At 41.9% G+C, this 27,954-nt stretch overlaps 5 non-coding genes across 5 annotated transcripts; all 5 read right to left on the minus strand.

The window, feature by feature from the left end:
* Window positions 1-9,705: 9,705 nt before the first annotated feature.
* On the minus strand, window positions 9,706-9,778 carry TRNAR-CCU (transfer RNA arginine (anticodon CCU)). Its single transcript has one exon. It is a non-coding gene; the product is annotated as a tRNA-Arg (tRNA).
* A 2,208-nt stretch (window positions 9,779-11,986) lies between these two features.
* Window positions 11,987-12,059, minus strand: TRNAR-CCU (transfer RNA arginine (anticodon CCU)). The gene has a single exon. It is a non-coding gene; the product is annotated as a tRNA-Arg (tRNA).
* Window positions 12,060-19,033: 6,974 nt separating this feature from the next.
* On the minus strand, window positions 19,034-19,106 carry TRNAR-CCU (transfer RNA arginine (anticodon CCU)). Its single transcript has one exon. It is a non-coding gene; the product is annotated as a tRNA-Arg (tRNA).
* Window positions 19,107-21,311: 2,205 nt separating this feature from the next.
* On the minus strand, window positions 21,312-21,384 carry TRNAR-CCU (transfer RNA arginine (anticodon CCU)). Its single transcript has one exon. It is a non-coding gene; the product is annotated as a tRNA-Arg (tRNA).
* A 2,204-nt stretch (window positions 21,385-23,588) lies between these two features.
* TRNAR-CCU (transfer RNA arginine (anticodon CCU)) lies at window positions 23,589-23,661 on the minus strand. Its single transcript has one exon. It is a non-coding gene; the product is annotated as a tRNA-Arg (tRNA).
* Between the last annotated feature and the right edge of the window lie 4,293 nt (window positions 23,662-27,954).

The raw sequence follows: 27,954 nt of genomic DNA on the forward strand, positions 1-27,954 counted from the left end.
CTCTGACCTGATGGGGGGTAAATGTGCTCCCAAGGAAGTCCTGGTGTGCCAGGCAGTGGTTCAACCGCAGGGTGGTGACCCTGGGTTGGATGACCAGGTTCAGAGGGTAAACTCTGACCTGGTAGGGGGTAGGTATGCCCCCCAGGAAGTCCTGGGTTGCCAGGCAGTGATCCAGTCTGTGGGTACAGACCCTGGATTGGGAGGCCAGGTTAAGGGTGTCCCCCCTGACCTGGAGGAAGGGGCTACTGCTAACAGTACCCCTACCATGTTGTCTTCTGGGGGGGCCGCTCCTAGTTGGGTGGTTCAGGACCCCAGAAGAGAGGGCAGGGGGAGGGAAGCCTCACCCCTGGCCCTGGTCCAACCTGAAGGTACAGACCCCAGGTTGGAGGATCAGTTGCAGGTTAACATCCCTGCACTGATGGAAGAATTGTGCAGGACTGCTTCTACAAGCACCCTGACAGTTTTGGACTCTGGGGGTGCCGCTTCTGCAGGGAGGGTACAGAGCCCCAGAGGGGAGGACCAGGGTCAGGTTGTCATCCCTGACCTGGTGGAAGAGAGAGTGGTCAAAGGGTGCCAGGCACCTGGGGCTACCGCCCCCCACTCTCCACAGTCACAGTGGTTAGAGAGGCCTGAGGTCGGGCTCTCATCCCTGACAGTTGTCTGGGGCCACTGTGGCTTGCTGTCCTGGTGGACAGAGTTGCCCCTGGGGGGGGGAGGACGAGAGTCACACCCCGGGGGTGGAGTGGGCAACACCACTGTGTTGGCCCTGGTGGTACTATCTGCCCATTGCAATACATCTGTGAGCAAAGTAAAGTTAGGTGTTGCACAGATGGTGTCTGTAGATGTGGAGAAGGGTTCCCCATGGGTTAGCTTAGTGGGCCCTGAGAGTATGGACAGAGGGATCCAACTGGAGTCAGGAAGGCGTAGAACGGGAACATGCCCCTGCTGTTGTGGGCCTGGGTCCCTGTTCTATCGCCCCAATCAGGGAAGTACATCAAGGTATTGATTGTTCTCCCCTGGCTTTAGGCTGGTAGGGGGTCGTGTTGGACTTTTGCTTATGCAGGGTCATCCCCAGACTTTTTTGCCTCCTGCCTCCTATATTTTTCTGACATGTTGCTGTTGGCTTTTCAACTCTGAGCACTTTACCACTGCTAACCAGTGCTAAAGTGCATATGCTCTCCTGTTTAAATTGTATGTAAGTGGTTTATCCATGATTGGCATATTTGATTTACTAGTAAGTCCCTAGTAAGGTGCACTAGAGGTGCCAGGGCCTGTAAATCAAATGCTACTAGTGGGCCTGCAGCACTGGTTGTGCCACCCACATAAGTAGCTCTGTAATCATGTCTCAGACCTGCCACTGCAGTGTCTGTATGTGTATTTTTACACTGTAAATTCGACTTGACAAGTGTACCCACTTGCCAGGCCTAAACCTTCCCTTTCCTTACATGTAAGGCACCCCTAAGGTATGCCCTAGGTAGCCCCAAGGGCAGGGTGCAGTGTATGGATAAGGTAGGACATATAGTAATGTGGTTTATATGTCCTGACAGTGAAATACTGCCAATTTCGTTTTCACTGTTGCAAGGTCTGTCTCTCTCTCATAGGATAATATGGGGGCTACCTTTAAATATGATTAAAGTGTAGATTCCCCTAGAGAGTAGATGGACATGTGGAGTTTGGGATCCCTGAACTCACAATTTAAAAATACATCTTTTAGTAAAGTTGATTTTAAGATTGTGAGGTTGGAAATGCCACTTTTAGAAAGTGAGCATTTTCTTGCTTAAACCATTCTGTGACTCTGCCTTGTTTGTGGATTCCCTGTCTGGGTCAGTTTGACAGTTGGGTTGTTTTTCACCTCACACCAGACAGTGACACAAAGGGAGCTGGGGTGTGATCTGCATTTCCTGATTAGCCATCTCTGCTAGGAGGGAGGGGTGGAGTGGTCACTCTCATCTGAAAGGACTGTGCCTGCCTCTGACAATGCTGTCTCCAGCCCCCTGGTGTGTGTCTGAGGCCTTGCCTGGGCAAGGCAGGATTTCACAAGAAGGTGTGAGTCCCCTTTGAAGAAAGGTGACTTCAAAGACTAAAATGGGTATAAGAAGGGCACCCAAACTTACAAACTTTAGAAACACTTCTGGAATCAAGGGGAACCTCTGCCTGGAGAAGAGCTGATCGCTGAGGAACAAGTGCTGCCCTGCCTGTGACTGTGCTTTGTGGAGCTTTCCTGCAGTGCTGCTTCTGCCAGAGTAAGAGGGCAAAGACTGGACTTTGTGTGCCTTCCATCTTGAAGAAGAAATCTCCAAGGGCTTGATGTAGAGCTTGCCTCCTGTTGTTGAAGTCTCAGGGATAGCAAAGACTTCTTCCTGCCAGCACCTGGAGTCTCTGGAGAGACCCCTACTCTGCTCTGTGGTGCCCTTCCAGTTCCTGGGACCCTGAAAGGAGAGGCTGGCAGCCCAAGGACAAAAATACACGCACCGAGCGCCGTGCGGAGAAAAGATCGACGCGAATCCGATCGCGGCTGAGAAAACGACGCGACGCCGGCTCCGCAGCTGAGAAACGACGCCGCAGGAAACGCGACCGGAGAATCGACGCCCGGAGCAGGAGAAACGACGCGCAGCATCGCTGACGAAGGCTGAGAGATCGCAACCTGCGCCGCGGGACTTTCGGACCGTCGCGTGGCTGGCTGTTTCGACGCGCGTCGCCGTGCCGAGTTGTTTTCGACGCATATAACCGTGCAGGGTTATTTTCGACGCGCACCGCCCGTGCGGGGTTATTTTTGACGCAAACCAGGTACATTTACACGCTAGCAGCGCTAGTGTGTTGTTACAACTACCTAAAGACTCTTTTTATTTTAAACCTTTTAAAAATCATAACTTGACTTGTGTATGTTGGATTTTTGTCGTTTTGGTCTTGTTTGGTCTAGATAAATATTTCCTATTTTTCTAAACTGGTGTTGTGTCATTTTGTAGTGTTTTCATTAAGTTACTGTGTGTGTTGGTACAAATACTTTACGCCCAGCACTCTGAGGTTAAGCCTACTGCTCTGCCAAGCTACCAAGGGGGTAAGCAGGGGTTAGCTGAGGGTGATTCTCTTTTATCCTAACTAGAGTGAGGGTCCTTGCTTGAACAGGGGGTAACCTGACTGTCAACCAAAGACCCCATTTCTAACAACATGTCACAACAAAATGCCCACTGCTCGAGCCAGCAGGAAACATCATAGCAGCCTAAGGAATACAACTGCACTTGCAGTTCCAACAACATCAACTAGAACTAGCATTTCCTTCTTTTGATATACATATTTATAGAGAGATTTTTAATGATTGCTGCTTAGCAGAAAGGAGATACTTATGACAAAAGGTTTACTTTTTGCACACTGTAGATCATTACTGGAAAGACAGACTCTATCTGCATATTTACACATCATTTTTAATATGACTCAGAAATGTAATGCCTTTTTTTGAACAAATTATTACATGGTTTGTGAGAATGTCTAATTCAGAACTACAGCTTCTGCTTTCATTCTCCATGCCTGAAAACATAATCTTCCATATGAAACAACAAAAGACTAGGAATTTTTTGGTTCTTTTTAGTGATGGCATTGAAATGTGCAGTAAGAAATAAAGTACCTTTGTCATACATAAAAAGGATAACGCAAGTCACCTCCGAGTTCATTCACCCCACAGAGGAATTCTGTCTTTGCCCACTTTCCTCTATATGATCACTAAGCTACTCCACAACTTGCAATACCTTTACAACATACGACAGGGTGTGTTTTATCCAACACATCCATTCAAACATATATCTTTTCTGCTGAGACATAAAACAAGCACATTTCTCCATTCCTATCCTAGCAGTGGAGAAAATGCTCTGCTGTGGTACTTGAACAGGTGGCGGATAAAGTTTGTTGGAATTGGTTATTTTGTCAGCACGCTTCAGTGCTAATGTTGTTAAGAAGGAAGACCCTTAGGAAACTAGATAAACATCTCCAAAATACATCTCCTTCCACCCCAGAAAGAACTCAAACCCACAATCCCTTTGTGAGTATTTGACTGCCTTACCCATTAGGCCAATGGGGTTGCACAGGAGTGCTGTTAACCAATAGCTACAAACACTTTCTTAAAATACGACACATATTCTACATGTTTGTCGCTCCCACTCAGGTATAAAAGAAGTTCATATCACCTTTAAAGAGTCCCCAGCTGAGGTGATTAAAGTTTGAAATGGCTGCATTTAAGGGAACTAGTTAATCCATCATGCTTCAGTCCCACTGTTCTTACGAGTGAAGAACCTGGTGTGGCAGACTCCTACGATATAATTTGGCCATCTTGTTTGTTCACAATATATGCACTCTTAAGGGAACAACAGGTAGTACTAACAAAGTATTACAATCTGCGCCAAATGTATGCTCTAGGTTTGGAAAATTAGAGTTGGGCAAGGCTAAAACTAAACGTCTGCCTTGGCCCTTAGTTGGCATGGGAAATTTTCAAAATAGAGAGAGGACAAGCTTCCCAGGCAGTGTCCCAATATCTCTCTAATGTCCTTGTTGAAACCAAAGGTTGTTAAACAGGACATACAATCTACATCAACTAAAAGCAAACAAGTAAAGCTGCCTTTCACAGGTGTCCCATCAACTTCTCAGTCTAACAACACCCAGGGTGTTTTGAAAAATCTATTTAACTGCCATCATTCAAACACCACCCTGCCCTCCCTAAACTCAGTTTGGTTTCCAGGGCTAGGGGCCCAGCGATAGTAGCATAAAATAGGGTGCACTGTCTTCCCATCTGCTGCACTTTTTTCGAGAAATACTTCTTTATCAACATAGCAGTTTCACATGGTATTTTTATTTATTCAACATTTTATACATTCAAGTGGTGAAATAAGTACATGTTTTAATGCTAAATGAGAGACTGCCTGCGAGTGCTATCCAAAGGAGGACATAAAAAATGTATAGCCAGAAAGGTGGGTTGAAATCCCATTCTCCAGACTGGGCCCAAGAGTAGGATATGTAGGCAAATGTTTTTGAGTTCCAGCACTTGTGTTTTGAAGGTAGATTGATGTTCCATAGCTGCAAAGTCTATGTAAAGCAAGGGCTGAATTGTGTGGTTTGTGCTTTGAAATTGTAAAAGTCAAGAGCTGAATATACAGAGTTTCACCGCAGATGGGACGTGACCCCACAATCCTTGGCTTAGGAGGTCAGTGCCTTATCCATTAGGCCACTGGGGCCTTGTTGATGCTGCTCTCCCCTGTCCTCCAAATACAAGATCCACTCCCTATCATAAGGTCTCTACCGCAGTTTAAGTCTATGGAATCACTTATACAATACATTCACAACAAGCAATCCATGGATAGCTCCCCTCTCTTTAAAGTCCTTACAACTATTCAAATATCTAATATACCCTCACCTGGAAGAACAACACAATGCGGAAGCTAAACTCTCCTAACTTCACTTCACATGTCACAACAAAATGCCCACTGCTCGAGCCAGCAGGAAACATCAAGGCAGCCTAAGGAATACCACTGCACTTGCAGTTCCAACAACATCAACCAGAACTAGCATTTCCTTCTTTTGATATACGTATTTATAGAGAGATTTTTAATGATCGCTGCTTAGCAGAAAGGAGATTCTTATGACAAAAGGTTTACTTTTTGCACACTGTAGATCATTACTGGAAAGATAGACTCTATCTGCATATTTACACATCATTTTTAATATGACTCAGAAATTTCATGCCTTTTTTTGAACAAATTATTACATGGTTTGTGAGAACGTCTAATTCAGCACTACAGCTTCTGCTTTCATTCTCCATGCCTGAAAACATAATCTTCCATATGAAACAACAAAAGACTAGGATGTTTTTTTTTTTTTTGAGTGATGGCATTGAAATGTGCAGTAAGAAATAAAGTACCTTTGTCATACATAAAAAGGATAACGCAAGTCACCTCCGAGTTCATTCACCCCACAGAGGAATTCTGTCTTCGCCCACTTTCCTCTATATGATCACTAAGCTACTCCACAACTTGCAATACCTTTACAACATACGACAGGGTGTGTTTTATCCCACACATCCATTCAAACATATATCTTTTCTGTTCAGACATAAAACAAGCACATTTCTCCATTCCTATCCTAGCAGTGGAGAAAATGCTCTGCTGTGGTACTTGAACAGGTGGCGGAGTAAAGTTTGTTGGAATTGGTTATTTTATCAGCACGCTTCCGTGCTAATGTTGTTAAGAAGGAAGACCCTTAGGAAACTAGATAAACATCTCCAAAATACATCTTCTTCCACCCCAAAAAAAACTTAAACCCACAATCTCTTTGTGAGTATTTGACTGCCTTAGAATTAGGCCAACGGGGTTGCACAGGAGTGCTGTTAACCAATAGCTACAAACACTTTCTAAAAATACGACACATATTCTACATGTTTGTCGCTCCCACTCAGGTATAAAAGAAGTTCATATCACCTTTAAAGAGTCCCCAGCTGAGGTGATTAAAGTTTGAAATGGCTGCATTTAAGGGAACTAGTTAATCCATCATGCTTCAGTCCCACTGTTCTTACGAGTGAAGAACCTGGTGTGGCAGACTCCTACGATATAATTTGGCCATCTTGTTTGTTCACAATATATGCACTCTTAAGGGAACAACAGGTAGTACTAACAAAGTATTACAATCTGCGCCAAATGTATGCTCTAGGTTTGGAAAATTAGAGTTGGGCAAGGCTAAAACTAAACGTCTGCCTTGGCCCTTAGTTGGCATGGGAAATTTTCAAAATAGAGAGAGGACAAGCTTCCCAGGCAGTGTCCCAATATCTCTCTAATGTCCTTGTTGAAACCAAAGGTTGTTAAACAGGACATACAATCTACATCAACTAAAAGCAAACAAGTAAAGCTGCCTTTCACAGGTGTCCCATCAACTTCTCAGTCTAACAACACCCAGGGTGTTTTGAAAAATCTATTTAACTGCCATCATTCAAACACCACCCTGCCCTCCCTAAACTCAGTTTGGTTTCCAGGGCTAGGGGCCCAGCGATAGTAGCATAAAATAGGGTGCACTGTCTTCCCATCTGCTGCACTTTTTTCGAGAAATACTTCTTTATCAACATAGCAGTTTCACATGGTATTTTTATTTATTCAACATTTTATACATTCAAGTGGTGAAATAAGTACATCTTTTAATGCTAAATGAGAGACTGCCTGCGAGTGCTATCCAAAGGAGGACATAAAAAATGTATAGCCAGAAAGGTGGGTTGAAATCCCATTCTCCAGACTGGGCCCAAGAGTAGGATATGTAGGCAAATGTTTTTGAGTTCCAGCACTTGTGTTTTGAAGGTAGATTGATGTTCCATAGCTGCAAAGTCTATGTAAAGCAAGGGCTGAATTGTGTGGTTTGTGCTTTGAAAATGTAAAAGTAAAGAGCTGAATATACAGAGTTTTACCACAGATGGGACGTGAACCCACAATCCCTGGCTTAGGAGGTCAGTGCCTTATCCATTAGGCCACTGGGGCCTTGTTGATGCTACTCTCCCCTGTCCTCCAAATACAAGATCCACTCCCTATCATAAGGTCTCTACCGCAGTTTAAGTCTATGGAATCACTTATACAATACATTCACAACAAGCAATCCATGGATAGCTCCCCTCTCTTTAAAGTCCTTACAACTATTCAAATATCTAATATACCCTCACCTGGAAGAACAACACAATGCGGACGCTAAACTCTCCTAACTTCACTTCACATGTCACAACAAAATGCCCACTGCTCGAGCCAGCAGGAAACATCAAGGCAGCCTAAGGAATACCACTGCACTTGCAGTTCCAACAACATCAACCAGAACTAGCATTTCCTTCTTTTGATATACATATTTATAGAGAGATTTTTAAAGATCGCTGCTTAGCAGAAAGGAGATTCTTATGACAAAAGGTTTACTTTTTGCACACTGTAGATCATTACTGGAAAGATAGACTCTATCTGCATATTTACACATCATTTTTAATATGGCTCAGAAATGTCATGCCTTTTTTTGAACAAATTATTACATGGTTTGTGAGAACTTCTAATTCAGCACTACAGCTTCTGCTTTCATTCTCCATGCCTGAAAACATAATCTTCCATATGAAACAACATGGACTAGGAATTTTTTGTTTTTTTTGAGTGATGGCATTGAAATGTGCAGTAAGAAATAAAGTACCTTTGTCATAAATAAAAAGGATAAGGCAAGTCACCTCCGAGTTCATTCACCCCACAGAGGAATTCTGTCTTCGCCCACTTTCCTCTATGTGATCACTAAGCTACTCCACAACTTGCAATACCTTTACAACATACGACAGGGTGTGTTTATCCCACACATCCATTCAAACATATATCTTTTCTGCTCAGACATAAAACAAGCACATTTCTCCATTCCTATCCTAGCAGTGGAGAAAATGCTCTGCTGTGGTACTTGAACAGGTGGCGGAGTAAAGTTTGTTGGAATTGGTTATTTTATCAGCACGCTTCAGTGCTAATGTTGTTAAGAAGGAAGACCCTTAGGAAACTAGATAAACATCTCCAAAATACATCTTCTTGCACCCCAGAAAGAACTCAAACCCACAATCCCTTTGTGAGTATTTGACTGCCTTACCCGTTAGGCCAACAGGGTTGCACAGGAGTGCTGTTAACCAATAGCTACAAACACTTTCTAAAAATACGACACATATTCTACATGCTTGTCGCTCCCACTCAGGTATAAAAGAAGTTCATATCACCTTTAAAGAGTCCCCAGCTGTGGTGATTAAAGTTTGAAATGGCTGCATTTAAGGGAACTAGTTAATCCATCATGCTTCAGTCCCACTGTTCTTACGAGTGAAGGACCTGGTGTGGCAGACTCCTACGATATAATTTGGCCATCTTGTTTGTTCACAATATATGCACTCTTAAGGGAACAACAGGTAGTACTAACAAAGTATTACAATCTGCGCCAAATGTATGCTCTAGGTTTGGAAAATTAGAGTTGGGCAAGTCTAAAACTAAACGTCTGCCTTGGCCCTTAGTTGGCATGGCAAATTTTCAAAATAGAGAGAGGACAAGCATCCCAGGCAGTGTCCCAATATCTCTCTAATGTCCTTGTTGAAACCAAAGGTTGTTAAACAGGACATACAATCTACATCAACTAAAAGCAGGCAAGTAAAGCTGCCTTTCACAGGTGTCCCATCAACTTCTCAGTCTAACAACACCCCGGGTGTTTTGAAAAATCTATTTAACTGCCATCATTGAAACACCACCCTGCCCTCCCTAAACTCAGTTTGGTTTCTAAGACTAGGGGCCCAGCGATAGTAGCATAAAATAGGGTGCACTGTCTTCCCATCTGCTGCACTTTTTTCGAGAAATACTTCTTTATCAACATAGCAGTTTCACATGGTATTTTTAATTATTCAACAGTTTATACATTCAAGTGGTGAAATAAGTACATGTTTTAATGCTAAATGGGAGACTGCCTGCGAGTGCTATCCAAAGGAGGACATAAAAAATGTCTAGCCAGAAAGGTGGGTTGAAATCCCATTCTCCAGACTGGGCCCAAGAGTAGGATATGTAGGCAAATGTTTTTGAGTTCCAGCACTTGTGTTTTGAAGGTAGATTGATGTTCCATAGCTGCAAAGTCTATGTAAGGCAAGGGCTGAATTGTGTGGTTTGTGCTTTGAAAATGTAAAAGTCAAGAGGTGAATGTACAGAGTTTCACCCCAGATGGGACTTGAACCCACAATCCCAGGCTTAGGAGGCCAGTGCCTTATCCATTAGGCCACTGGGGCCATGTTGATACTGCTCTCCCTTGTCTTCCAAATACAAGATCCACTCCCTATCATGTGGTCTCTACCGCAGTTTAAGTCTATGGAATCACTTATACAATACATATGCAACAAGCAATCCATGGATAACTCCCCTCTCTTTAAAGTTCTTACAACTATTCAAATATCTAATATACCCTCACCTGAAAGAACAACACAATGCGGACGCTAAACTCTCCTAACTTCACTTCACATGTCACAACAAAATGCCCACTGCTCGAGCCAGCAGGAAACATCAAGGCAGCTCAAGGAATACAACTGCACTTGCAGTTCTAACAACATCAACCCGAACTAGCATCTCCTTCTTCTGATATACATATTTATAGAGAGATTTTTAATGATCGGTGCTTAGCAGAAAGGAGATAGTTATGGCAAAAGGTTTACTTTTTGCACACTGTAGATCATTACTGGAAAGATAGACTCTATCTGCATATTTACACATCATTTTTAATATGACTCAGAAATGTCATGCCTTTTTTTGAACAAATTATTACATGGTTTGTGAGAATGTCTAATTCAGCACTACAGCTTCTGCTTTCATTCTCCATACCTGAAAACATAATCTTCCATATGAAACAACAAAAGACTAGGAATTTTTTGTTTTTTTTGAGTGATGGCATTGAAATGTGCAGTAAGAAATAAAGTACCTTTGTCATACATAAAAAGGATAACGCAAGTCACCTCCGAGTTCATTCACCCCACAGAGGAATTCTGTCATCACCCACTTTCCTCTATGTGATCACTAAGCTACTCCACAACTTGCAATACCTTTACAACACACGACAGGGTGTGTTTTATCCCACACATCCATTCAAACATATATCTTTTCTGCTCAGACATAAAACAAGCACATTTCTCCATTCCTATCCTAGCAGTGGAGAAAATGCTCTACTGTGGTACTTGAACAGGTGGCGGAGTAAAGTTTGTTGGAATTGGTTATTTTATCAGCACGCTTCAGTGCTAATGTTGTTAAGAAGGAAGACCCTTAGGAAACTAGATAAACATCTCCAAAATACATCTTCTTCCAACCCAGAAAGAACTCAAACCCACAATCCCTTTGTGAGTATTTGACTGCCTTACCCATTAGGCCAACGGGGTTGCACAGGAGTGCTGTTAACCAATAGCTACAAACACTTTCTAAAAATACAACACATATTCTACATGTTTGTCGCTCCCACTCAGGTATAAAAGAAGTTCATATCACCTTTAAAGAGTCCCCAGCTGTGGTGATTAAAGTTTGAAATGGCTGCATTTAAGGGAACTAGTTAATCCATCATGATTCAGTCCCACTGTTCTTACGAGTGAAGGACCTGGTGTGGCAGACTCCTACGATATAATTTGGCCATCTTGTTTGTTCACAATATATGCACTCTTAAGGGAACAACAGGTAGTTCTAACAAAGTATTACAATCTGCGCCAAATGTATGCTCTAGGTTTGGAAAATTAGAGTTGGGCAAGTCTAAAACTAAACGTCTGCCTTGGCCCTTAGTTGGCATGGCAAATTTTCAAAATAGAGAGAGGACAAGCATCCCAGGCAGTGTCCCAATATCTCTCTAATGTCCTTGTTGAAACCAAAGGTTGTTAAACAGGACATACAATCTACATCAACTAAAAGCAGGCAAGTAAAGCTGCCTTTCACAGGTGTCCCATCAACTTCTCAGTCTAACAACACCCCGGGTGTTTTGAAAAATCTATTTAACTGCCATCATTGAAACACCACCCTGCCCTCCCTAAACTCAGTTTGGTTTCTAAGACTAGGGGCCCAGCGATAGTAGCATAAAATAGGGTGCACTGTCTTCCCATCTGCTGCACTTTTTTCGAGAAATACTTCTTTATCAACATAGCAGTTTCACATGGTATTTTTAATTATTCAACAGTTTATACATTCAAGTGGTGAAATAAGTACATGTTTTAATGCTAAATGGGAGACTGCCTGCGAGTGCTATCCAAAGGAGGACATAAAAAATGTCTAGCCAGAAAGGTGGGTTGAAATCCCATTCTCCAGACTGGGCCCAAGAGTAGGATATGTAGGCAAATGTTTTTGAGTTCCAGCACTTGTGTTTTGAAGGTAGATTGATGTTCCATAGCTGCAAAGTCTATGTAAGGCAAGGGCTGAATTGTGTGGTTTGTGCTTTGAAAATGTAAAAGTCAAGAGCTGAATGTACAGAGTTTCACCCCAGATGGGACTTGAACCCACAATCCCTGGCTTAGGAGGCCAGTGCCTTATCCATTAGGCCACTGGGGCCATGTTGATATTGCTCTCCCTTGTCTTCCAAATACAAGATCCACTCCCTATCATGTGGTCTCTACCGCAGTTTAAGTCTATGGAATCACTTATACAATACATTCACAACAAGCAATCCATGGATAACTCCCCTCTCTTTAAAGTCCTTACAACTATTCAAATATCTAATATACCCTCACCTGAAAGAACAACACAATGCGGACGCTAAACTCTCCTAACTTCACTTCACATGTCACAACAAAATGCCCACTGCTCGAGCCAGCAGGAAACATCAAGGCAGCTCAAGGAATACAACTGCACTTGCAGTTCTAACAACATCAACCCGAACGAGCATTTCCTTCTTCTGATATACATATTTATAGAGAGATTTTTAATGATCGGTGCTTAGCAGAAAGGAGATACTTATGGCAAAAGGTTTACTTTTTGCACACTGTAGATCATTACTGGAAAGATAGACTCTATCTGCATATTTACACATCATTTTTAATATGACTCAGAAATGTCATGCCTTTTTTTGAACAAATTATTACATGGTTTGTGAGAACGTCTAATTCAGCACTACAGCTTCTGCTTTCATTCTCCATGCCTGAAAACATAATCTTCCATATGAAACAACAAAAGACTAGGAATTTTTTGTTTTTTTTGAGTGATGGCATTGAAATGTGCAGTAAGAAATAAAGTACCTTTGTCATACATAAAAAGGATAACGCAAGTCACCTCCGAGTTCATTCACCCCACAGAGGAATTCTGTCTTCACCCACTTTCCTCTATGTGATCACTAAGCTACTCCACAACTTGCAATATCTTTACAACATACGACAGGGTGTGTTTTATCCCACACATCCATTCAAACATATATCTTTTCTGCTCAGACATAAAACAAGCACATTTCTCCATTCCTATCCTAGCAGTGGAGAAAATGCTCTGCTGTGGTACTTGAACAGGTGGCGGAGTAAAGTTTGTTGGAATTGGTTATTTTATCAGCACGCTTCAGTGCTAATGTTGTTAAGAAGGAAGACGCTTAGGAAACTAGATTAACATCTCCAAAATACATCTTCTTCCACCCCAGAAAGAACTCCAACCCACAATCCCTTTGTGAGTATTTGACTGCCTTACCCATTAGGCCAACGGGGTTGCACAGGAGTGCTGTTAACCAATAGCTACAAACACTTTCTAAAAATACGACACATATTCTACATGTTTGTCGCTCCCACTCAGGTATAAAAGAAGTTCATATCACCTTTAAAGAGTCCCCAGCTGTGGTGATTAAAGTTTGAAATGGCTGCATTTAAGGGAACTAGTTAATCCATCATGCTTCAGTCCCACTGTTCTTACGAGTGAAGGACCTGGTGTGGCAGACTCCTACGATATAATTTGGCCATCTTGTTTGTTCGCAATATATGCACTCTTAAGGGAACAACAGGTAGTACTAACAAAGTATTACAATCTGCGCCAAATGTATGCTCTAGGTTTGGAAAATTAGAGTTGGGCAAGGCTAAAACTAAACGTCTGCCTTGGCCCTTAGTTGGCATGGCAAATTTTCAAAATAGAGAGAGGACAAGCATCCCAGGCAGTGTCCCAATATCTCTCTAATGTCCTTGTTGAAACCAAAGGTTGTTAAACAGGACATACAATCTACATCAACTAAAAGCAGACAAGTAAAGCTGCCTTTCACAGGTGTCCCATCAACTTCTCAGTCTAACAACACCCCAGGTGTTTTGAAAAATCTATTTAACTGCCATCATTCAAACACCACCCTGCCCTCCCTAAACTCAGTTTGGTTTCTAAGACTAGGGGCCCAGCGATAGTAGCATAAAATAGGGTGCACTGTTGTTGGAAAATGGGTTATTGGTAAGGGCAGGTAGGTACCTACACCTAGCAACAAGCCACTAACCTCCACCTAGGTACAGTTAGGTCTCAGTAAATTAATCCCAGCTCTACCATTGGTAGCTTGGCAACGAGCGTCAAGGCTTAACTTAGGAGACAGTGTGTAAAGCATTCAAATATCACAAAACAGTAATTAAATAAAACACAGGAAACAGTTTAAAAATCCAAAACCAATTTATAAAAATAGTTTATATTTTTATCTTTAAAATGACACAAAAACGAATAAAATCGGATAAAGGGAACCGGAGATATGAATTTTTAAAGAATTATTATTTTTCTAGCGCTTAGAAACAAAAAGCGCCAATCGGGTCATCTGGTTGCACCTCGACCGGGGCAAAGTCAAAGTTTCAGGCCGACCGCGATGGAGCCCTGCTCGGCTACAAGTCGCGGGAGGCCTCGGTCAAAAAGTTACCTTCTGACTTAGTCTTTATTTTGAAGTTTTTCTTCACCGGGACGAACCTGCCAGTTGAATCCGACCTCCTTGAGCCCTTGTCCGGATACGCGATGTGGGTTTCCTCGGTGGAGACTTTTACCTTCGGACTTAGTCGTTTTTTCGAGATGAAAATCCTTCGACCGGGATAAACCTGGATCTTGATCCGACGTCCGTGGAGCCCTTCTCGGATACGATGGCTGGGAGGTCCCGGTCAACTTTTTACCTTCGGACTTAGTCTCTTTTTCTGAGGTTTTTCTTTACCAGGACAAACCACCAAGTCAGGCCGGGTCGCGGTTGAGGCAAGCCGGCTAGAATTTCCGCAGCGGGTCGGTCCCTCTCTGGAGCTTTTTTTCAAAAATTCTCAAATCTTTTCCAAACTTCTGGGGCTTCACCCAGATGTTCTTTTAAGGTTCTTTTGGGGTCCACAGCTCACCCCAAGGGTCCAGAAGTTCTGTGATGGTCCTTGGGGGGTGCGGACTTCAACTCCCAGAATGCACCTGACGCAAACTCCTTTTTGGCCACTGGACAGTGGTCAGCTGGTCACTTTTCAGGAGTTGGTGCAGGGGGACTCTGGATAGCAATTTTTCACCTGTAGCAAACAGGGAGTCCCTCCTTGAACCAGTTGAAGCCAGCCAAAGTCCTTCTTGTGGTGAAGCCCAAGTGTGCAGCTGGTGCAGTCCTTCTGAGTGAAGGTTCCAGGTGCAGGCCAGGGGTCCAGCAGGGCAGTCCTTCTTCTCCTTTAGTTCTTTTCTTCTTGAAATCTGGCAGGGATCTGAGGTGTGGGGGCAGGTCTGCCAGTTTTATCCTTGCTCCTGGGTGAAAAGCAGGGGGGTCCTGGTCCTCCAATCAGGTACAGGGTCGTCCCCCTGTGATGACCACTTCCTGGGAAGTGTGGCAAAAATACATCCCAAAAGGCAACAGTCTCTAAAAATCCAACATGGCTGAATCTGATTTTTGGAGGTTACATCTGGCTAAGCCCACCCACTGGTGTGGCTAAAAATCATAAACACACCCCTCTCCTGCCCTCTCCTAATCTAATCAAGGGGGCACCTAGTTGTCTGGGGTTGCAGGATGTGGGGGTGTTGCTGGGTGCTCCAGATGTCCTTCTCTGCCTTTGAAGACCAGTTTGGCAGCCCTCCCCCTTCCTGCCTCACCATCTGCTGAGGGGAGATTCTCTCCCCCAAGCACATTCCTTTGTGTGAAGCCAGGCCACTTCACACCTCATCAAGGCAGCTTGGCAAAAGCTGCTGCAGGCTGGCCAATCAGAGCACAGCAGCAAAAACAATGCAGAGCTGAAATTGGCAACTTTTTAGGTAAAGTCTAAACTTTTTACCTGAACAAGTTATATTAAATCCCACAACTGAAAGTTGTGGGATTTATTACAACAATTAATTTGATACCAAATTCTTGGTATGCAACATTTAAGGAGACTTTAAAATTTAAAATAAAGTCTCCCCATTCTAGCCTATGAAGGCCATTTACTTCCATGAGGGAAAAACGAATTTGGCTGTTTTTACCTCACCAGGGCTTATAAATCTATTTTTATAAAGTCCCTGCTTATAGTTACATGGCACCCAGCCCTAGGGGCACATAGGGCACACCTTAGGGGTGACTTATATGTAAAAATAAGGTAGTTTAAGACTTTGGAAGTACTTTTAATTCCAAAGTCGAATTTGCATATAACTTTAATTTAAAAGCAGCCAGCAAGGCAGGCTTGCTTTTAAAATGACACTGGGCACTTCAGCAGTGCACCTAGGTGTGCACCACCTATGCTGTGGTCCCTTAACCTACATGCCCTACCATATACTAGGGACTTATAGGTAGGTTAACTTAGCCAATTATAATTAGCCTAATTTGCATATCCATTTTACACAGAGCACTGGCCCTGGGACTGTTAAGCAGTACCCAGGGCACAGCCAAGAGTCAGTAACCACCAGTACCTATCCAAAAAGTGTGGGGGTGATCAGGCAAAAAAGGAGGACTTTCATACAACTGTCTTCCCATCTGCTGCACTTTTTTCGAGAAATACTTCTTTATCAACATAGCAGTTTCACATGGTATTTTTATTTATTCAACAGTTTATACATTCAAGAGGTGAAATAAGTACATGTTTTAATGCTAAATGGGAGACTGCCTGCGAGTGCTATCCAAAGGAGGACATAAAAAATGTATAGCCAGAAAGGTGGGTTGAAATCCCATTCTCCAGACTGGGCCCAAGAGAAGGATATGTAGGCAAATGTTTTTGAGTTCCAGCTCTTGTGTTTTGAAGGTAGATTGATGTTCCATAGCTGCAAAGTCTATGTAAAGCAAGGGCTGAATTGTGTGGTTTGTGCTTTGAAAATGTAAAAGCTGAGAGCTGAATGTACAGAGTTTCAACCCACATGGGACTTGAATCCACAATCCCTGGCTTAGGAGGCCAGTGCCTTATCCATTAGGCCACTGGGGCCATGTTGACACTGCTCTCCCCTGTCCTCCAAATACAAGATCCACTCCCCAACCTGTGGTCTCTACCGCAGTTTAAGTCTATGGAATCACTTATACAATACATTCACAACAAGCAATCCATGGATAACTCCCCTCTCTTTAAAGTCCTTACAACTATTCAAATATCTAATTTACCCTCACCTGGAAGAACAACACAATGCCGACGCTAAACTCTCCTAACTTCACTTCACATGTCACAACAAAATGCCCACTGCTCGAGCCATCAGGAAACATCAAGGCAGCTCAAGGAATACACCTGCACTTGCAGTTCCAACAACATCAACCAGGACTAGCATTTACTTCTTCTGATATACATATTTATAGAGAGATTTTTAATGATCGGTGCTTAGCTGAAAGGAGATACTTATGGCAAAAGGTTTACTTTTTGCACACTGTAGATCATTACTGGAAAGATAGACTCTATCTGCATATTTACACATCATTTTTAATATGACTCAGAAATGTCATGCCTTTTTTTGAACAAATTATTACATGGTTTGTGAGAACGTCTAATTCAGCACTACAGCGTCTGCTTACATTCTCCATGCCTGAAAACATAATCTTCCATATGACACAACAAAAGACTAGGAATTTTTTGTTTTTTTTGAGTGATGGCATTGAAATGTGCAGTAAGAAATAAAGTACCTTTGTCATACATAAAAAGAATAACGCAAGTCGCCTCCGAGTTCATTCACCCCACAGATGAATTCTGTCTTCGCCCACTTTCCTCCATGTGATCACTAAGCTACTCCACAACTTGCAATACCTTTACAACATACGACAGGGTGTGTTTTATCCCACACATCCATTCAAACATATATCTTTTCTGCTGAGACATAAAACAAGCACATTTCTCCATTCCTATCCTAGCAGTGGAGAAAATACTCTGCTGTGGTACTTGAATAGGTGGCGGAGTAAAGTTTGTTGGAATTGGTTATTTTATCAGCACGCTTCAGTGCTAATGTTGTTAACAAGGAAGACCCTTAGGAAACTACATAAACATCTCCAAAATACATCTTCTTCCATCCGAGAAAGAACTCAAACCCACAATCCCTTTGTGAGTATTTGACTGCCTTACCCATTAGGCCAACAGGGTTGCACAGGAGTGCTGTTAACCAATAGCTACAAACACTTTGTAAATATACGACACATATTCTACATGTTTGTCGCTCCCACTCAGGTATAAAAGAAGTTCATATCACCTTTAAAGAGTCCCCAGCTGTGGTGATTAAAGTTTGAAATGGCTGCATTTAAGGGAACTAGTTAATCCATCATGCTTCAATCCCACTGTGCTTACGAGTGAAGGACCTAGTGTGGCAGACTCCTACGATATAATTTGGCCATCTTGTTTGTTCACAATATATGCACTCTTAAGGGAACAACAGGTAGTACTAACAATGTATTACAATATGCACCAAATGTATGCTCTAGGTTTGGAAAATTAGAGTTGGGCAAGGCTAAAACTAAACGTCTGCCTTGGCCCTTAGTTGGCATGGCAAATTTTCAAAATAGAGAGAGGACAAGCATCCCAGGCAGTGTCCCAATAACTCTCTAATGTCCTTGTTGAAACCAAAGGTTGTTAAACACAACATACAATCTACATCAACTAAAAGCAGACAAGTAAAGCTGCCTTTCACAGGTGTCCCATCAACGTCTCAGTCTAACAACACCCCGGGTGTTTTGAAAAATCTATTTAACTGCCATCATTGAAACACCACCCTGCCCTCCCTAAACTCAGTTTGGTTTCTAAGACTAGGGGCCCAGCGATAGTAGCATAAAATAGGGTGCACTGTCTTCCCATCTGCTGCACTTGTTTCGAGAAATACTTCTTTATCAACATAGCAGTTTCACATGGTATTTTTATTTATTCAACAGTTTATACATTCAAGTGGTGAAATAAGTACATGTTTTAATGCTAAATGGGAGACTGCCTGCGAGTGCTATCCAAAGGAGGAGACAAAAAATGTATAGCCAGAAAGGTGGGTTGAAATCCCATTCTCCAGACTGGGCCCAAGAGTAGGATATGTAGGCAAATGTTTTTGAGTTCCAGCACTTGTGTTTTGAAGGTAGATTGATGTTCCATAGCTGCAAAGTCTATGTAAAGCAAGGGCTGAATTGTGTGGTTGGCGCATTGAAAATGTAAAAGTCAAGAGCTGAATGTACAGAGTTTCACCCCAGATGGGACTTGAACCCACAATCCCTGGCTTAGGAGGACAGTGCCTTATCCATTAGGCCACTGGGGCCATGTTGACACTGCTCTCCCCTGTCCTCCAAATACAAGATCCACTCCCCATCATGTGGTCTCTACCGCAGTTTAAGTCTATGGAATCACTTATACAATACATTCACAACAAGCAATCCATGGATAACTCCCCTCTCTTTAAAGTCCTTACAACTATTCAAATATCTAATTTACCCTCACCTGGAAGAACAACACAATGCGGACGCTAAACTCTCCTAACTTCACTTCACATGTCACAAAATGCCCACTGCTCAAGCCATCAGGAAACATCAAGGCAGCTCAAGGAATACACCTGCACTTGCAGTTCCAACAACATCAACCAGAACTAGCATTTCCTTCTTCTGATATACATATTTATAGAGAGATTTTTAGTGATCGGTGCTTAGCTGAAAGGAGATACTTATGGCAAAAGGTTTACTTTTTGCACACTGTAGATCATTACTGGAAAGATAGACTCTATCTGCATATTTACACATCATTTTTAATATGACTCAGAAATGTCATGCCTTTTTTTGAACAAATTATTACATGGTTTGTGAGAACGTCTAATTCAGCACTACAGCTTCTGCTTTCATTCTCCATGCCTGAAAACATAATCTTCCATATGAAACAACAAAAGACTAGGAATTTTTTGTTTTTTTTGAGTGATGGCATTGAAATGTGCAGTAAGAAATAAAGTACCTTTGTCATACATAAAAAGGATAACGCAAGTCACCTCCGAGTTCATTCACCCCACAGAGGAATTCTGTCTTCGCCCACTTTCCTCTATGTGATCACTAAGCTACTCCACAACTTGCAATACCTTTACAACATACGACAGGGTGTGTTTTATCCCAAACATCCATTCAAACATATATCTTTTCTGCTCAGACATAAAACAAGCACATTTCTCCATTCCTATCCTAGCAGTGGAGAAAATGCTCTGCTGTGGTACTTGAACAGGTGGCGGAGTAAAGTTTGTTGGAATTGATTATTTTATCAGAACGCTTCAGTGCTAATGTTGTTAAGAAGGAAGACCATTAGGAAACTAGATAAACATCTCCAAAATACATCTTCTTGCACCCCAGAAAGAACTCAAACCCACAATCCCTTTGTGAGTATTTGACTGCCTTACCCGTTAGGCCAACGGGGTTGCACAGGAGTGCTGTTAACCAATAGCTACAAACACTTTCTAAAAATACGACACATATTCTACATGCTTGTCGCTCCCACTCAGGTATAAAAGAAGTTCATATCACCTTTTAAGAGTCCCCAGCTGTGGTGATTAAATTTTGAAATGGCTGCATTTAAGGGAACTAGTTAATCCATCATGCTTCAGTCCCACTGTTCTTACGAGTGAAGGACCTGATGTGGCAGACTCCTACGAAATAATTTGGCCATCTTGTTTGTTCACAAAATATGCACTCTTAAGGGAACAACAGGTAGTACTAACAAAGTATTACAATCTGCACCAAATGTATGCTCTAGGTTTGGAAAATTAGAGTTGGGCAAGGCTAAAACTAAACGTCTGCCTTGGCCCTTAGTTGGCATGGCAAATTTTCAAAATAGAGAGAGGACAAGTATCCCAGGCAGTGTCCCAATATCTCTCTAATGTCCTTGTTGAAACCAAAGGTTGTTAAACAGGACATACAATCTACATCAACTAAAAGCAGACAAGTAAAGCTGCCTTTCACAGGTGTCCCATCAACTTCTCAGTCTAACAACACCCCGGGTGTTTTGAAAAATCTATTTAACTGCCATCATTCAAACACCACCCTGCCCTCCCTAAACTCAGTTTGGTTTCTAAGACTAGGGGCCCAGCGATAGTAGCATAAAATAGGGTGCACTGTCTTCCCATCTGCTGCACTTTTTTCGAGAAATACTTCTTTATCAACATAGCAGTTTCACATGGTATTTTTATTTATTCAACATTTTATACATTCAAGTGGTGAAATAAGTACATGTTTTCATGCTAAATGGGAGACTGCCTGTGAGTGCTATCCAAAGGAGGACATAAAAAATGTATAGCCAGAAAGGTGGGTTGAAATCCCATTCTCCAGACTGGGCCCAAGAGAAGGATATGTAGGCAAATGTTTTTGAGCTCCAGCACTTGTGTTTTGAAGGTAGATTGATGTTCCATAGCTGCAAAGTCTATGTAAGGCAAGGGCTGAATTGTGTGGTTTGTGCTTTGAAAATGTAAATGTTGAAAGCTGAATGTACAGAGTTTCACCCCAGATGGGACTTGAACCCACAATCCCCGGCTTAGGAGGCCAGTGCCTTATCCATTAGGCCACTGGGGTCATGTTGACACTGCTCTCCCCTGTCCTCCAAATACAAGATCCACTCCCCATCATGTGGTCTCTACCGCAGTTTAAGTCTATGGAATCACTTATACAATACATTCACAACAAGCAATCCATGGATAACTCCCCTCTCTTTAAAGTCCTTACAACTATTCAAATATCTAATTTACCCTCACCTGGAACAACAACACAATGCGGACTCTAAACTCTCCTAACTTCACTTCACATGTCACAAAATGCCCACTGCTCGAGCCATCAGGAAACATCAAGGTAGCTCAAGGAATACACCTGCACTTGCAGTTCCAACAACATCAACCAGGACTAGCATTTACTTCTTCTGATATACATATTTATAGAGAGATTTTTAATGATCGGTGCTTAGCTGAAAGGAGATACTTATGGCAAAAGGTTTACTCTTTGCACACTGTAGATCATTACTGGAAAGATAGACTCTATCTGCATATTTACACATCATTTTTAATATGACTCAGAAATGTCATGCCTTTTTTTGAACAAATTATTACATGGTTTGTGAGAACGTCTAATTCAGCACTACAGCGTCTGCTTACATTCTCCATGCCTGAAAACATAATCTTCCATATGAAACAACAAAAGACTAGGAATTTTTTGTTTTTTTTGAGTGATGGCATTCAAATGTGCAGTAAGAAATAAAGTACCTTTGTCATACATAAAAAGAATAACGCAAGTCACCTCCGAGTTCATTCACCCCACAGAGGAATTCTGTCTTCGCCCACTTTCCTCCATGTGATCACTAAGCTACTCCACAACTTGCAATACCTTTACAACATACGACAGGGTGTGTTTTATCCCACACATCCATTCAAACATATATCTTTTCTGCTCAGACATAAAACAAGCACATTTCTCCATTCCTATCCTAGCAGTGGAGAAAATACTCTGCTGTGGTACTTGAACAGGTGGCGGAGTAAAGTTTGTTGGAATTGGTTATTTTATCAGCATGCTTCAGTGCTAATGTTGTTAAGAAGGAAGACCCTTAGGAAACTAGATAAACATCTCCAAAATACATCTTCTTCCATCCCAGAAAGAACTCAAACCCACAATCCCTTTGTGAGTATTTGACTGCCTTACCCATTAGGCCAACGGGGTTGCACAGGAGTGCTGTTAACCAATAACTACAAACACTTTCTAAAAATACGACACATATTCTACATGTTTGTCGCTCCCACTCAGGTATAAAAGAAGTTCATATCACCTTTAAAGAGTCCCCAGCTGTGGTGATTAAAGTTTGAAATGGCTGCATTTAAGGGAACTAGTTAATCCATCATGCTTCAGTCCCACTGTTCTTACGAGTGAAGGACCTGGTGTGGCAGACTCCTACGATATAATTTGGCCATCTTGCTTGTTCACAATATATGCACTCTTAAGGGAACAACAGGTAGTACTAACAAAGTATTACAATCTGCACCAAATATATGCTCTAGGTTTGGAAAATTAGAGTTTGGCAAGGCTAAAACTAAACGTCTGCTTTGGCCCTTAGTTGGCATGGAAAATTTTCAAAATAGAGAGAGGACAAGCATCCCAGGCGGTGTCCCAATATCTCTCTAATGTCCTTGTTGAAACCAAAGGTTGTTAAACAGGACATACAATCTACATCAACTAAAAGCAGACAAGTAAAGCTGCCTTTCACAGGTGTCCCATCAACTTCTCAGTCCAACAACACCCCGGGTGTTTTGAAAAATCTATTTAACTGCCATCATTCAAACACCACCCTGCCCTCCCTAAACTCAGTTTGTTTTCTAAGACTAGGGGCCCAGCGACAGGAGCATAAAATAGGGTGCACTGTCTTCCCATCTGCTGCACTTTTTTCGAGAAATACTTCTTTATCAACAGAGCAGTTTCACATGGTATTTTTATTTATTCAACAGTTTATACATTCAAGTGGTGAAATAAGTACATGTTTTAATGCTAAATGGGAGACTGCCTGCGAGTGCTATCCAAAGGAGGACATAAAAAATGTATAGCCAGAAAGGTGGGTTGAAATCCCATTCTCCAGACTGGGCCCAAGAGAAGGATATGAAGGCAAATGTTTTTGAGTTCCAGCACTTGTGTTTTGAAGGTAGATTGATGTTCCATAGCTGCAAAGTCTATGTAATGCAAGGGCTGAATTGTGTGGTTTTGCTTTGAAAATGTAAAAGTTGAGAACTGAATGTACAGAGTTTCACCCCAGATGGGACTTGAACCCACAATCCCTTGCTTAGGAGGCCAGTGCCTTATCCATTAGGCCACTGGGGCCATGTTGACACTGCTCTCCCCTGTCCTCCAAATACAAGATCCACTCCCCATCATGTGGTCTCTACCGCAGTTTAAGTCTATGGAATCACTTATACAATACATTCACAACAAGCAATCCATGGATAACTCCCCTCTCTTTAAAGTCCTTACAACTATTCAAATATCTAATTTACCCTCACCTGGAAGAACAACACAATGCGGACGCTAAACTCTCCTAACTTCACTTCACATGTCACAACAAAATGCCCACTGCTCGAGCCATCAGGAAACATCAAGGCAGCTCAAGGAATACACCTGCACTTGCAGTTCCAACAACATCAACCAGGACTAGCATTTACTTCTTCTGATATACATATTTATAGAGAGATTTTTAATGATCGGTGCTTAGCTGAAAGGAGATACTTATGGCAAAAGGTTTACTTTTTGCACACTGTAGATCATTACTGGAAAGATAGACTCTATCTGCATATTTACACATCATTTTTAATATGACTCAGAAATGTCATGCCTTTTTTTGAACAAATTATTACATGGTTTGTGAGAACGTCTAATTCAGCACTACAGCGTCTGCTTACATTCTCCATGCCTGAAAACATAATCTTCCATATGAAACAACAAAAGACTAGGAATTTTTTGTTTTTTTTGAGTGATGGCATTCAAATGTGCAGTAAGAAATAAAGTACCTTTGTCATACATAAAAAGAATAACGCAAGTCACCTCCGAGTTCATTCACCCCACAGAGGAATTCTGTCTTCGCCCACTTTCCTCCATGTGATCACTAAGCTACTCCACAACTTGCAATACCTTTACAACATATGACAGGGTGTGTTTTATCCCACACATCCATTCCAACATATATCTGTTCTGCTCAGACATAAAACAAGCACATTTCTCCATTCCTATCCTAGCAGTGGAGAAAATACTCTGCTGTGGTACTTGAACAGGTGGCGGAGTAAAGTTTGTTGGAATTGGTTATTTTATCAGCACGCTTCAGTGCTAATGTTGTTAACAAGGAAGACCCTTAGGAAACTAGATAAACATCTCCAAAATACATCTTCTTCCACCCCAGAAAGAACTCAAACCCACAATCCCTTTGTGAGTATTTGACTGCCTTACCCATTAGGCCAACGAGGCTGCACAGGAGTGCTGTTAACCAATAGCTACAAACACTTTCTAAAAATACGACACATATTCTACATGTTTGTCGCTCCCACTCAGGTATAAAAGAAGTTCATATCACCTTTAAAGAGTCCCCAGCTGTGGTGATTAAAGTTTGAAATGGCTGCATTTAAGGGAACTAGTTAATCCATCATGCTTCAGTCTCACTGTTCTTACGAGTGAAGGACCTGGTGTGGCAGACTCCTACGATATAATTTGGCCATCTTGTTTGTTCACAATATATGCACTCTTAAGGGAACAACAGGTAGTACTAACAAAGTATTACAATCTGCACCAAATGTATGCTCTAGGTTTGGAAAATTAGAGTTGGGCAAGGCTAAAACTAAACGTCTGCCTTGGCCCTTAGTTGGCAAAGCAAATTTTCAAAATAGAGAGAGGACAAGCATCCCAGGCAGTGTCCCAATATCTCTCTAATGTCCTTGTTGAGACCAAAGGTTGTTAAACAGGACATACAATCTACATCAACTAAAAGCAGACAAGTAAAGCTGCCTTTCACAGGTGTCCCACCAACTTCTCAGTCTAACAACACCCCGGGTGTTTTTGAAAAATCTATTTAACTGCCATCATTCAAACACCACCCTGCCCTCCCTAAACTCAGTTTGGTTTCTAAGACTAGGGGCCCAGCGATAGTAGCATAAAATAGGGTGCACTGTCTTCCCATCTGCTGCACTTTTTTCGAGAAATACTTCTTTATCAACATAGCAGTTTCACATGGTATTTTTATTTATTCAACAGTTTATACATTCAAGCGGTGAAATAAGTACATGTTTTAATGCTAAATGGGAGACTGCCTGTGAGTGCTATCCAAAGGAGGACATAAAAAATGTATAGCCAGAAAGGTGGGTTGAAATCCCATTCTCCAGACTGGGCCCAAGAGAAGGATATGAAGGCAAATGTTTTTGAGTTCCAGCACTTGTGTTTTGAAGGTAGATTGATGTTCCATAGCTGCAAAGTCTATGTAATGCAAGGGCTGAATTGTGTGGTTTGTGCTTTGAAAATGTAAAACTCGAGAGCTGAAAGTACAGAGTTTCACCACAGATGGGACTTGAACCCACAATCCCTGGTTTAGGAGGCCAGTGCCTTATCCATTAGGCCACTGGGGCCATGTTGACAGTGCTCTCCCCTGTCCTCCAAATACAAGATCCACTCCCCATCATGTGGTCTCTACCGCAGTTTAAGTCTTTGGAATCACTTATACAATACATTCACAACAAGCAATCCATGGATAACTCCCCTCTCTTTAAAGTCCTTACAACTATTCAAATATCTAATTTACCCTCACCTGGAAGAACAACACAATGCGGACGCTAAACTCTCCTAACTTCACTTCACATGTCACAAAATGCCCACTGCTCAAGCCATCAGGAAACATCAAGGCAGCTCAAGGAATACACCTGCACTTGCAGTTCCAACAATATCAACCAGAACTAGCATTTCCTTCTTCTGATATACATATTTATAGAGAGATTTTTAGTGATCGGTGCTTAGCTGAAAGGAGATACTTATGGCAAAAGGTTTACTTTTTGCACACTGTAGATCATTACTGGAAAGATAGACTCTATCTGCATATTTACACATCATTTTTAATATGACTCAGAAATGTCATGCCTTTTTTTGAACAAATTATTACATGGTTTGTGAGAACGTCTAATTCAGCACTACAGCTTCTGCTTTCATTCTCCATGCCTGAAAACATAATCTTCCATATGAAACAACAAAAGACTAGGAATTTTTTGGTTTTTTTGAGTGATGGCATTGAAATGTGCAGTAAGAAATAAAGTACCTTTGTCATACATAAAAAGTATAACGCAAGTCACCTCCGAGTTCATTCACCCCACAGAGGAATTCTGTCTTCGCCCACTTTCCTCTATGTGATCACTAAGCTACTCCACAACTTGCAATACCTTTACAACATACGACAGGGTGTGTTTTATCCCAAACATCCATTCAAACATATATCTTTTCTGCTCAGACATAAAACAAGCACATTTCTCCATTCCTATCCTACCAGTGGAGAAAATGCTCTGCTGTGGTACTTGAACAGGTGGCGGAGTAAAGTTTGTTGGAATTGGTTATTTTATCAGAACGCTTCAGTGCTAATGTTGTTAAGAAGGAAGACCATTAGGAAACTAGATAAACATCTCCAAAATACATCTTCTTGCACCCCAGAAAGAACTCAAACCCACAATCCCTTTGTGAGTATTTGACTGCCTTACCCGTTAGGCCAACGGGGTTGCACAGGAGTGCTGTTAACCAATAGCTACAAACACTTTCTAAAAATACGACACATATTCTACATGCTTGTCGCTCCCACTCAGGTATAAAAGAAGTTCATATCACCTTTTAAGAGTCCCCAGCTGTGGTGATTAAATTTTGAAATGGCTGCATTTAAGGGAACTAGTTAATCCATCATGCTTCAGTCCCACTGTTCTTACGAGTGAAGGACCTGGTGTGGCAGACTCCTACGATATAATTTGGCCATCTTGTTTGTTCACAAAATATGCACTCTTAAGGGAACAACAGGTAGTACTAACAAAGTATTACAATCTGCACCAAATGTATGCTCTAGGTTTGGAAAATTAGAGTTGGGCAAGGCTAAAACTAAACGTCTGCCTTGGCCCTTAGTTGGCATGGCAAATTTTCAAAATAGAGAGAGGACAAGTATCCCAGGCAGTGACCCAATATCTCTCTAATGTCCTTGTTGAAACCAAAGGTTGTTAAACAGGACATACAATCTACATCAACTAAAAGCAGACAAGTAAAGCTGCCTTTCACAGGTGTCCCATCAACTTCTCAGTCTAACAACACCCCGGGTGTTTTGAAAAATCTATTTAACTGCCATCATTCAAACACCACCCTGCCCTCCCTAAACTCAGTTTGGTTTCTAAGACTAGGGGCCCAGCGATAGTAGCATAAAATAGGGTGCACTGTCTTCCCATCTGCTGCACTTTTTTCGACAAATACTTCTTTATCAACATAGCAGTTTCACATGGTATTTTTATTTATTCAACAGTTTATACATTCAAGTGGTGAAATAAGTACATGTTTTCATGCTAAATGGGAGACTGCCTGCGAGTGCTATCCAAAGGAGGACATAAAAAATGTATAGCCAGA

This window comes from Pleurodeles waltl, chromosome 7 (genome assembly GCF_031143425.1).
Source record: "Pleurodeles waltl isolate 20211129_DDA chromosome 7, aPleWal1.hap1.20221129, whole genome shotgun sequence".
In the NCBI taxonomy this organism is placed as follows: domain Eukaryota; kingdom Metazoa; phylum Chordata; class Amphibia; order Caudata; family Salamandridae; genus Pleurodeles; species Pleurodeles waltl.